The sequence below is a fragment of the Equus przewalskii genome, chromosome 9 (genome assembly GCF_037783145.1).
Source record: "Equus przewalskii isolate Varuska chromosome 9, EquPr2, whole genome shotgun sequence".
Classification (NCBI taxonomy): domain Eukaryota; kingdom Metazoa; phylum Chordata; class Mammalia; order Perissodactyla; family Equidae; genus Equus; species Equus przewalskii.
Genome location: NC_091839.1, coordinates 79,024,323 through 79,037,534, shown reverse-complemented (window position 1 = coordinate 79,037,534; position 13,212 = coordinate 79,024,323). Strand labels below are relative to the sequence as shown.

General features: G+C 36.9%; 1 protein-coding gene across 43 annotated transcripts in view; it reads right to left on the bottom strand.

The window, feature by feature from the left end:
* EYA4 (EYA transcriptional coactivator and phosphatase 4) overlaps positions 1 to 13,212 on the bottom strand; it is a 296,887-nt gene that overhangs the window by 180,122 nt on the left and 103,553 nt on the right. The window lies entirely within an intron of this gene.

Sequence of the window (13,212 nt, the reverse complement as noted above, 5' to 3'; positions counted from 1 at the left end):
TTTGGGAGGACAGAATGCAGTATAAATTTTGTCATATAAAGAGATGCACTGTATAATAATTTACGCGCTCTTCTGAATTTAAGAAGTTTAACCATGTTTCTAAGATGAAGCTGCAGAAAGCCTATTTTGGCAGCAGCGGAAAGGTTTTATGCATTATATATGAACTGGTATCCAATTTTCAAGTTGTCTTTGAAAACTTGAGGGGTTGATTTGTAAAAGAAGAAGAAATCAATAATATTTGAACTTGTTCAAATGAAGGTGGAAATTTTTTTTTAATTAATAGGAGGATGAGCCTTAACCCAAAAAAGTTCCTTTATTATCTGAGAATGGAAATGCCCACCCAGATATCCAGATACCACATCATGCAGATTCTCAAGGAGCTACATTAAGAACCTGTGTTTGTAGCACCTCTTCCTGATGTGTGCCTTATACCTGATGGGAGACTATTAAGCATCTGTAAGATTACAGAAAAAATGTGATAACTCCTTTATTATTTTTGTCTACATTAGCGCATAAAACTAGTTACTGGAAAAGAAACTTTTTAAAGTATTGATGCTTGATACATTCACTCCTATTACTCCTCTTTTCTCTCTCTCTCACACACAAGTATGTGCTCATGCACATCATAATCCTTGCTTCCACTAGAACCACATTATCAACTCAAGTTATTAGATGCATGCAAAAAAAATGCGCCTTGAGACTGAGCCATTTAGTGACACTAGTAATTCCAATTTTAGTAAGAAACAAAGGCATGTGTTTGGATTTTGTAACTGTTGCAATTAACTGACGTTTACATAATTTTTCAGCCCCTAATTCGGATAAAAATATCAACACATTGCACCTGATCAAAAATTTGAAAGAACCTGTAGTAAAACTTTCTCACTTTTGCTGAAATTCAAACTCAGAAACCCAGGCAAGACGACAGTTCAGAGTCTCAGAGCTCTTGCTGGAGCCACTTTAATTCTTAATGTCTTAATTACTTGCACTTATTAAATAATTGAAACTCTCAAACAAAAAGATGAGATGGCTATCCTTCTATCCGACGAAAAGAATGGCATGAGCTTATTCTAAAAAGAGAAAAACAAGAATTATGTTGGCTTGGGAAGATATACTAATAAGTAAAACAATTTAAAGTTTGTATTCACCATGGGCTTTTGATCCTTACACACACATGCACATGGATTTTGTATTGACATATAGATATACAGATATAGAAGGAAAATGAATTTTCTCCTGAGAAACTGATAATACTTATGTTTTGAAACAATCACTAGAGTCATAGGTTTTCAAAGATAGTAGGTTAATTAGAGATGAATTGGGTTTTTTTCATCAGTAGCAGACATGTGCAGTAAATTCTGTAATGCATAGAAAATCTAAAATGTGTTTCAAAATATAAACCTTTTATGCTGATAGTTTTAATTAAAGTTCTGTATATTGGTTCAATCAGGATTTGCAAAGCATACTGCTTCTGAATTTTTATGACATGTCTATTTACAAGATTCATTGGCAATTATAGTATAACAATCAAGACATAGTCTTATCATATAATGTGTTCAAAAGTGAGCACACCAACTTTCCCTCAGAGACAGCTCTACTACTGACCTTCCTGTGTCTGTTCCTTGGGAAATTGGGCTCAACTGTCATGAGATGCCACACTATAAATATTTTAAAGAGGGAATTGCATTTACTAAATAAATTAATGAATAAAATTAGTTTCAGATTTAGTCATGCACCACACTGTCTTCTCAACAGCCTTGCATTTTTCAAGTTTGCAAAGTCTGCTGGCCTTTATATGTATATACTAATCACATGTTTCCTGTAGGAAAAGCCATCTTGTAAGTCTGGGTGGAGCACAGACATCAATGAAAAGATTGTTTATGACAGTCACATATATCCCATACATAAAAATTAAAGGAGAATAGTCTTTTACAGCACAATGATTATACAACAATTTTCCTGTAGTGGCCTTGGTTTATTTATGTCCTATATAACTACTACCAGTAATGCCTTCTTTCATTCTCAAAAGGGTCTCAGCTTGAATAATAAATGATATAGCCACTCACTCTAAATAATCAATGCTCACCCTTTTACTTTGTCTCAATAATTATTCCCCAAGTCTAGTCTCACCTTCCAATCAAGATGCTTTCCCACATTCAAACACTGACATACCCCCTCTGGCTCAAAACCCACAGCAATAATAAACACAAAAAGAAAATATAAAGTCATAAGGCTATAATTGAAAGTTCTTAAAATATGGTAAGTATGTTTAGGCGAGAAATGGAAAAGTGGTAAGTGAGCCAGAAGCCATGGACTGACTGGCCTCTATGTCCAGAAGCAGGTGGGAATTCGACTCCTGAGCATCGATCACGAGCCTAAATGTGCTCAATACAAGATAGGGGATCAAACCTAGGGTCACCCACGAGACTAGGAGCTAGCATGGGCTTTGAGTGCTTCCCTCACATTCAATTTCATCTAACCGTGAAAGGACGTTTGGGGAAAAAATACTTTTGCTGAAATTTTTCTACTCAAAATAAGCCTGCATAGAAAATTTCAAAACACATTAAAAGAAATATTAATCCTAAGAAACAACCAATTTGAACATTAATTTTTCTCCACATAAAATCACTTTTGTAGAAGTTAGTGTAGAATTTTCACACAGATAAGAGAAAAACTTCTTTGCCCTGTTTCCTGAAAAATAAAACTTTTGCTCACAAAACTGACAGAAATTTTAAAGGAACAGGAGATATAAATATCACAAATTAAAAATATTGAAAAGGAAATTAAAAATTTCTGTTGAAATAAACAGACATTACAGAGCAACTGAAAGGCTCCACCATGTATCCGATAGAAGATACAGAAAAAGAGATTATAGATAAGACCATATGTCTGATAGGAGTTGTAGGAAAGAGATTATAATATATTTCATAGATAAAGATATATATATATATATTATGGATAAGATAAAGATTATACACAAAGAATATTTGGAGATATAAAGTTAAGAATTTCCATTAAGTTATATAATTCCTCAGATCAATAATTTACTCTGAATATCATGTAGGATAAATAAAGCTAAATCTATACTTTGACACAACATAATAAATTGCAAACAAGAAGATCAGTAAGCATCAAAAGCCACTGAGAGAAAAAGAAAGGGCAGGTTACAAACAAAGAGACAAACATTAGACTGGCAGGAGTTTCTTATCAGCAACAATAGATGTCCCTCATTTATTCAAAAAAATATTTTTGTTTACTGCATTCCAGGGAGAAGACAACAGGATAACATCCTTAAAGTGCTGACGAGAAAATAAACATTAATTTAGGATCTTATACCCAGCTAAATTATTATTCAAAAATGAAACTGTAAAAAGCCATCCTTAGACCATCACTAAATCAATCATTTAAGGATCCACTTCAATATGTAGTAAAATGAATCCATAAGGATGGAATAGGATAAAAGAAAAAGAATATAAAACATTGTAAATTTAATTAACTGTTTACTATGAAATAAGAACTAATTATATTACATTACAAAAGCAATAAAACTGAAACTTTAGACAATATTAATGATAATTATTCATTGAGTATCTGTAACATGCTAAGGTATGTTCAGGAATAGGATATAAATACAGATTAAGTTTAGACTTTAAAATGTATAATAATTTATATATATATTTAAAAAGTAAAAGTGATACCTAAAGAAACAGAACTATGGCATACAGCTTTCAAATAAGCAGAGAAAAATAGAGTGAGACACATGTTTAACAATCCAAGAGCGAGCAAGAAAAGGAAAAACAGAAGCAAAACAAAAGGATGGTAATAGAAAACTCAAAAGCAGCTAATATAAATAAATATGAATATACCTTCAAAGACAATAAATGTAAACAATAAACTTCCTACTCAAAGACAGGAGTTATCAGAGCTATCTAAAAATAAAGAAATCAAGCTTATTCTGCTGGGAAGAGAAACCCCTATCACCAAACCATGCAAAATAACTGTTTTTAAAATGAGAACATAGAGAAGGAAACAAGAGTATTCAGCAAATACTAATCAAAAGAAAGTTGATAGCTATTTTAATATGAAAAAATAAAGTTTAAGTCAAAAAAGCATTACTAGGGATAAAAGGGACATTGTCTAGTAACAACAGGGAAAATCCACCAAGAAGATGTAATAATTATGGACTTGTGTGAATACACAGCTTAACTTCAAAATACACAAAGTAAAAAAAGAATAATAATAAATATCAAATGCACAATCTTAAAGGGAGATTTTTATTCATCTAGTTTCACGGCATTTGATTATATCTAAATTCTGACTACTAAATCTAAGCACAGAAGCATGAGCCCCCCACTTGTATCTGGTCCTGAAATTACCCACCTCTTAAGGCAACCCCTAAGGATGACGAACCCCTCCCAAGAGCTGTGAAGAGAGGCTTCCTGGGGTCTAAAATCTGGTAGGGCAGGAGGGCGAGGGAAAGAGGGGAGGGGTTCCCTTAGGCACTGGACTCCCTCAGAAGGATGGTTGACTGGAGGGCAGAGCCTTCTGGCTGCCTGCTGAAGGGTGGCAGGTGAAAGTGCTGTGACCATGGCCTCCTGGAGCTGGATTCACCACGTGGACCCAACTCCACAGATTCTGACGGACTTTAGAAAAGTGGTATGTATCTATCATTCAGGCGATCACATTAATACAGCATCGACTGCATGAAAAAACGTGAATGGTACCAAAGGTAGTGAAAGAAGAAAGTAGAAAGCACAGTCCAAGACCCTGTAAGGGTAACTGAAAATTAGAAACACTTAGAGAAAATGATACTATTAGGTAAAAACGAGCCCGAGTGACATGTGTTCTCCACAGAGGTACAGAACACGGTCAGGTCTCCTGGGGGCTTAAAGGGCAGTTAAAGCTGCTCAAGGAACTAAATGAGTTCAGGGGACTCCGGATGGTGAAAAAGAATTGTTTACTTTTTGAAACAGAAGGAGATGTTCAGCAGAATCAAAAGAGTGTCTGGAAACAGAATAAAGCAAGAGCAAGCTTTATCAGGTGGGAAGGATGGACAGAGAAGGCGTGAAGATGAGCAGACAGGCGCCCCAGGACGAGGATGTGAAAATAGCTAGGACGGGCAGAGAAGCCACTGGTTTTTGCTTCCCTCCACCCACAAACCACAGTTTTCTTTAAGAGTTCAGTCACTGCCAGAAACGTCTTCGCATCAAATTCTACACAATCACTGACACCCACTCAACTCTAAAGTCCGTTTTGCAAATTCGTGATAATTCCTCTCACAGTTTTCCCCTTTAGTTCTATCCTCAGTGGAGCCATCAAAAAAAAAATCACCCGTCATACTTGCAGAAGGGCCCAACACCTACCACCAATCAGACTTAAATTGCTCAGAAATTGTCGCACTTCATTAAAAAAATTTCAACTGAATAACCACAGGCTAAGAAATAAAGCACCGTTCCGTCACCCTCCTGAATTACAGATCGACAAGCAGACACAAGCAAGTTCTGCAGAAATATATACTTATCTTCAAACCTGCATGAAAAAACAGGTTTCATCACAAGGTAAATCCTATGGTCACACTTGCATAAGAGATAAATGATGACAGATGGATGGATGGATGACTGAGGGTGAGACTGAGAACGGATACATAAAGATTCAGATGGATACACACCAAACTGTTATGTGGTTCTCATCTAGGGACTAGGAGTGACATGATGAGGAGAAGATATCATTCTCTTTATTTCATATACTTAAGAACAGCTTGACTCCAGAACACTGGATATGTGTTACCTAATAATTATTTTTATATTAATCTAAGCACATTTATTCTAAATAATGGTATAACAATAATTAATATAAACTTAGAATGCTGTTAAATTACAATAATTCCAACATAAAACCAAGGAAGGAAACCAGAAATACATTGCTATCATTAGTACATAAACAAGTTGTTAATAGGGGGCTGCCGGCCCCATGGCCAAGTAGGTAAATTCGTGCACTCCACTTTGGCAGCCCAGGGTTCACTGGTTTGGATCCTGGGTGCAGACCCACACAGTGCTCATCAAGCCGTGCTGTGGTGGCATCTCACATAGCAGAAGTGGAATGACCTACCACTAGGATATACAACTATGTGCTGGGGCTTTGGGGGAAAAAAAGAAAAAGAAAAAAGAGGAAGTTTGGCAACAGATGTTAGTTTGGGGTCAATCTTCCTCTTCAAAAGATATAGCTTAAAAATAAAAAACCACAAACAAGTCATTAATAATAAAATCATAATTACTTTGGTCCCAGTGCTTGCCTAGAACTGATGTCTGGATTTGTTACAACAAACTCAATTTGGACACTGCTTGCCTGGAAGCTAAAGTAACCGTTAGTCGTCTACCCATGCGGGTGATTATAACAGGCTTCCTCAAATGAGGCTGAGATTCTCTGCAGCATCATGAGGGCCTGCAGACACCTGTTATTTGGTAGTTATGAGTCTGTACCATGAACTATCGAAATAAGCTGCCCTCAACGATCTCTATTTATTTAGGTCCCAGAGCCTTTCGATGTTTTGATGTGTCAAGAGAACGAATGGAACTGTACAGCTTTCAGCAGGTGCCTGATGGTGATAACATCACCTAGGGTAGACTCTGGCCTTCTAACCCCCATTTCTGTCTCTTTGTCATTTTCTTTCTTGTTCCAAAATGAACAAAGGATTTAAATGAGGCCCCGATGGCCCAAAATGAACAAAGCAAGTCTAGGCTTCTATGCAGGCCAAAAGCAGAAAATGCTGGAAGCCACTAGGACACAGGGAAGGTACCAGAGGGCCTAAATGTCCCATGGACAGCAAAGTCATTGACAGGCAGTCAGGAAGTGGTCAGAGTCCTAGCTCCCGCTGAGAGGTACCTTGAACTAATATGTACAAGGCAAAGGAAGGCTGTGCCAGCCATGTCAAAGTAGACATTTGAGAGGAAAATGCTAAGACAGATACAGTATGTATCTGTTGGTGTGAGATGAGTAAAAGGCAAAACACAGTGTTAATGACTAAGCCATACAGAAGTAAGGAAGGGCCAAAGAAGGGTAGAGTGAAAAATCAGTGGAAAGGAACTAAAGAAGAACAAGACAGTGGTGGAAGTGTACGCTAAAGTAATATTTCAATCAAGCACTTGAGGGTTAATATCCCAAATTATCAAATTATCTAAAAAAGAGCAACCCCCAACATCTACCAAAAAAAAATTCACTACCCAGAAAAATCTGCTCTAGTACACATTTACCTTAACTAAATACCCAAGCTAAAACCTACCGAGGCAGCTGATCAGAGAACTACATTGATTATGGCTGTATACTTAGGGCTCTAAGATTTTTGCCTTGGGGCCTATAATCACGTGTGGTGGAGAGATTGTACCTAAGAATTTAAGGGAACAAATAAACGCAGCTTATTTTTTATGTATTCATCTACACACCTTATAACATTAAAGAAATCTGTATATAAGCCTTCAGTAATACTGACTCTTTGTTGAGAAAAAAGAAAAGTTGTCAGGCTTTTGAGAGAATCAGGGATTTTTCAGTTTACTGAAGTGAGAATTAGAGAATGCCTCCTCAACAGGAATTCAAAACATGTCCCCACCTACCCAGTGACATCAACAGAAAGGTGTCTCAGCCAGGCCAGGGTTTGCAGGATGCTCTGTGGGAAGGCACAGAGCTGTCTGGAGGGGGGCAGCGGTCCCACAGCCTGCCCCAGTTAGCCAGACCTTTCCGCTGACACTTCGAAAAACACTCTGTTCCTGTTGATTTTACATCTCCCCCTTTTTAGAAATTACCACACTGCGGCTGCCACTTTATTCCAGTATGAATTTCTATTAGGAGACGCAAAACATCTTTTCAATAACACAAACCTCACCAGTGGAAAAAAGAAAAACGCTTTTAAAATGAGTTAAAATAAGAATCAATACACTTCCTGATCATGCCTATGGAATACATTTCTCACCATAATTCAATTCCACAAGCTTCCTCTTTGGGTCAAGACATAGTTTAAATTTTTACGTCTGGTTAAAGGCCCTATAAATTTGCCTCAGTCATCCTAATCACTTCTGTTCCTAATATTTAGTATCTCCCTACTTTTCTATCAATGGCTTTATTAATCTTCTTTTACCATTTTTCTGGAGAATTTTCGGCAAATTTTCTGAATTTAAGACTACTTGCTAACCAAATCTCAACGAAAGATAGATTTTTTTCTTTCTTGCTCAATAATTTCCCACAAAATTATTTTTAATGTAATTTTCCCAATTAAAAAAATGTAGTTTACATAAGAGTAAAGAAATATTTCACCCTACGGTTGAAATCACCATAAAAGGGAAGAAAAATCTTCAACTTTCCCAGGAAACACTTAGTTTTAACACTTGATGGGTTTCCAAAAGCACTGGGAAAATATTCTATAAAAAACAGCCTTTGTGGTTGCTGCCCTGAATAGTATCTGCACCTCCCCTGACTATACAGCTGTGTAAGCCAAGCGTGATTTAGTGGCCTGAAAACTGGAATTCTGTGCTGCTTCAGTAATCGCGGATCTTTAGGTCCAGAGGCTCCATTAACCATGCTCCACCCTTTCCATGCAGTGGATTTCCCCCAGCTTAGACACGTCCTTTTCACTGGGGGGAGCTGGGGAAGAGCAAAAGTTTATCTAGAATGTAATTATAAAGTTATATTGGAAAATCAGCCACCACCCAAAATTATGAACCCATACTAGAAGAATAGGGAAAACACAATGATTCCTGATCTCGGCTCATAATGGATTCCAACTGCACCTAGAAATTTGAATTGGACTTCCCATCACCAACTACTAAAAGGACAGAGCTATATGTTACTTTATTTTGCCATACAAAATGTTTTATGGGCTAAAAAGATTTTAACAGTTAAGCATGATGAAAAAAGTAAAATCAAAATAAAAATTAATCACATATACTATTACCTTTTGATTACTATGATGGTAATATTGCTATGTTAACTGCATTTTAGTTGAGAAATCTTGTTTTAGAAGTTGAAATATTTTCATACAGAAGCAAGTTCTATTGATGTGCCCAGCACAACAACAGTGCTTTACTACCACATGGGAAAATTATTCCATTCAATATAGTAGAATAATAAAACTAGGCAAATCAAGGGTGGAAACTGAAAATGGTCAAGTAATATAAGTTTTGCAGAAGTTAGCAAGCTTTGTGTGTAAGACACGAGTTTCTGTATACACGCATATAGTCACACACAGGAACATACTATGCTACTTACCGCCTTCTCATCTATATCCTTCTCCCAGCACAATGTTTAGTCAGTGATGCTCAACCTATCTTCCAATTTTTGAAGTACAACTCCGACTCACGAGTAATCTGTATCAGATGAATGATTTGGCCATATTTACATTTTCGTGTTTCTCTCATAACCACATATGCCTCCATTGATGGCCTTGCTTAGTGACATAGAACGTACAAACTTTCCGCAAATTGAAATAAATTTTTATAAATATAGAAATAGCTTTCAAATATGCAGCTTTATATTAGGATTTGGCCATTTTCAATTCCATAAAAGGTATTTTGAAAAGATGAAAAGTTGGCATTTTAACCATAGTCAATGTAGCCTTCCTCAGAAAAACAAGACGTCAGCAAGATCCTCATGGAGGGAGAGAAATAATTCACATGCACGCTGTGACATGATTTCTCTGTAGTTTGGCTTAAATACAACAACAAAAATGAGGGCAATGAAAACAAAGTCCCAATCTAACAATTATATAAGGAAAAGAAGCCAGAGAATTATAGTAGATTTTGTATAACAAAGAATGGAAAAGGGATTTGATAAAAGTAAAATAAAAATAAATTATATAGACTTAAATTTGCCTGAATAGCTGGATTCTGGTTAGCATATTTTGGCAACCAGTAAGTAAATTCAGTTTGATTTTTTTATTGGAGTAGCAACAATTAACCTCACACAGATTTTATATTTCCTTAAATATCCCTAATCAGCATCTAGATCTATTATCTCCTAGAAAACATATTGTAGGTCAAGTAGGGTGGGGAGACAAAATCAAAAAGGGGGAATTCTTTAATCAAAATGATTGTTTTCCAAAATAAAGACAATAAATGTTAAATATGAATCAGAGTAAGAAGCACATCATGTGCATAGATCCTCAAGCTCCACCTATGGGAAAATTTGTTTTGGGCAATCTGGGCAGCAGACCCAGGCAGACAGCCATTCCTCATTCCCCAGGAAGGAGACAGACTCGGCTTGGGCAAACTTCCCTTCTCCAGAGGGAGAGACACAGTGTCCTCCCATCCTAAAGAGAGGAAGCCATCTCATTGTCCCTAAACCAAAATGTAACAAATAGAGCTCTCCCACACCCATGCACACTCAGACATACATCCTTATACACACTGCACATACTTACACACTCTCTACATACTTAGGCATAGCATATATACTTAGACATACTATACATACTTACACATACTATACTTACATATATAGTTATACATACTATAAATCCCATATGTAACTTCTATATTTAAAAAAAGTAAAGTAAATGTTATAGATGTGAGCTTTGAGAGAGGTTTCAAAGCAAGAAAACCTAGCTGATAAAAGAAAAGGAAAATAAATATAAAAGAATATGAATGATCTTGAAAGATTGGTTATCCCCTTTCTTAATCCTAAACTCATCTTCCGCATAAGGGAATATGAAGCAAACAAAAGAGAGCACAGTCTTAGGCTCGGCGCCATAAGGGAATGGAAGAAAGTCATATTCTGAAAGTGAAATACAGCCCAAGATGGAAGGAATAGTAAAAAGAAAAAAAATGAGGAAGATATGGAAGAAACAAGAAAGGAAGATAAATTTAGTAGAGGCAGAAAGAGGATGGAAGCAAAGAAGCTACTAAAAAGGATGAGCTGAACTGCAACAATTTGCTTTGGGTGAAGAGGAAGGTTTGAGCAAACGCTACTCGTATGGTGAGGAAGGATATCTAAACGACAGCCCGGCTGGACAACGGCTGGAAACTAACATTGAGGAACACAGCAAAATACCTGAGAAATAGCAACAATAATCTATGTATATACCAATTTATAGTTTGCAAAGTTCTTTCACTGTTTCATTTGACTTTCATCACAACGAGTCAAGTATTTTCATGATGTCTATTTTAAAAATGAGATGAGGAGTCTGTGATTCAGAAGGTTGAGATTTGACTAAGGTAGTTGGTGACTCTCTCTCCCTCTCTCTCTCTCTCTCTCTCTCTCTCTTTCTCTCTCTGTCTCTCTCACACACACACACACACACACACACACAAACAAATACAGAACAAGCAAGTGGCACCACTGAGACTGGAACCTAGGTCTCCAAATGTTTAGTTATGTTTTCCAACATCCACCCAAGTACTTTAACCAAAAACCTATTCATTCTTCCCTTTTCCTCACCCCTCTCCACATTCAATCCATTAGAAAATCCTTAAATGAGACGCACAACATCATGCAGAAATGGTCACTTCTTAGGCGCTCCAGCCGTGGTCTGCCTCTGCCACCACAGGCTTTTGTCACACTGCTTCTTTCCTCTGGAAAACTCCCTGCATCTCCTCACCCCTCCTCCCTCAGGCAAACACCCCATCCTTCCTCTCAACACAATTAACTCCTACTCATGACTTCAATCATGTCCATCTCAGTAAGACTTCACTGTCACATGCTTCCGTAAAACCACGAATCTATTCTCCACAACACTTATCAGTGTTGTATTTATATAGGGTTTTTTAGTGTGTGATTATTGGACTCATATTTATCCTACCACTAGAATGTAAGTTCCACGCATACAGGGTGCACATATGTTCCTTTTTATTTTTCTTCTCTCTTTCTTGTTTATTCATTCATTAGCTAATTGCTAACGTGTCCCCAGTACCCAGCACGGTGCCTGCGCTGCACACAAGTTTTGCAGACAACGTCTCCATGGAGCTTACATTCTAGAGGCAGGAGATCACACAGGTGCTTAGGCCATGGTGAGGAGTCTGAATTTTCAGCTGGGTGCAATGGGATGCTACTGAAGGACTTTGGGGGTAAGGGAGATGTAGTCCAATTTTAAATTTTTGAAAATTTACTTCTTCTGGGGGCCGGCCTGGTGGCACAGCAGTTAAGTTCCCACATTCCACTTTAGCAGCCCAGGGTTCGCCAGTTCAGATCCTGGGTGTGGACATGGCATCACTTTGCAAGCCATCGTGTAGTAGGCATCCCACATATAAAGTAGAGGAAGATGGGCATGGATGTTAGCTCAGGGCCAGTCTTCCTCAGCAAAAAAAAAAAAAAAAAAAAGAGGAGGATTAGTGGCAGATGTTAACTCAGGGCTAATCTTCCTCAAAAAAAAAATTTTTACTCCTTCTGTTATATAAAGAATAAACAGAGCACAGGAGAGAGGGGAAGGAGGGGATGCCTGTTAGAAACAAATGCAATGGTCAGAAGAGGAATTATCACAGCCTGGCAGGGACACCTGGGAAAGCAGTAGAGCTGGATGGAGGTGTATTCACTGGACACATATTAGGGGTAAAATGGACAGGCCTTGATAATGGTGATGGACTGGATGTGAGGAATGAGCAAGAAGAAAACAGTAAGAGCTGGTTTTACACTGGAGGCACTAAAAAGACAACTAAATAAGGTAACTTCAAATACATTTATAGAGAAACAGAATTCTGAGCTCTTGACCGTCATTAAAAGAAAGATTAATGGAAATTTTTTTAAAAAAAAATATGACCAAAAAATTTTTAAATAATAATATACGACCTTCTAGAAATCTAACATAAAGGAAAACTCAAAAGATAAAAATTACAGTTCTCTCCTACAAAATTAAGGCTAGCCATATAGTTTTAAAATTATCCTAACACTTTAATATTAAAGAATCTATTTTTGGATTTTGAATTTGGCTAAACACTCCACATATAAGTCACATAATTTTGTTATAATCTGTGATACTTCACATTTCTTTTCAAGGCTTTTCATATTTATTTTTCCCCAGGACTCCTCCAAATATATTTTAGAGTCACTTAAGTCTTGAAATCAACAGAAATACTGTTAACCAAAACATAATGCCACATCCAACTTCGTAAATCCTCAGAGAACCATCACCAAATACTTGACAGTCATTTCTCATGTCAGTTCTATGCTACATTTTTGCTTTTATGGCAATTAATGGTTCACTCAATCAAAGCTGGAAGAAAATGTAAAATTCAAGCC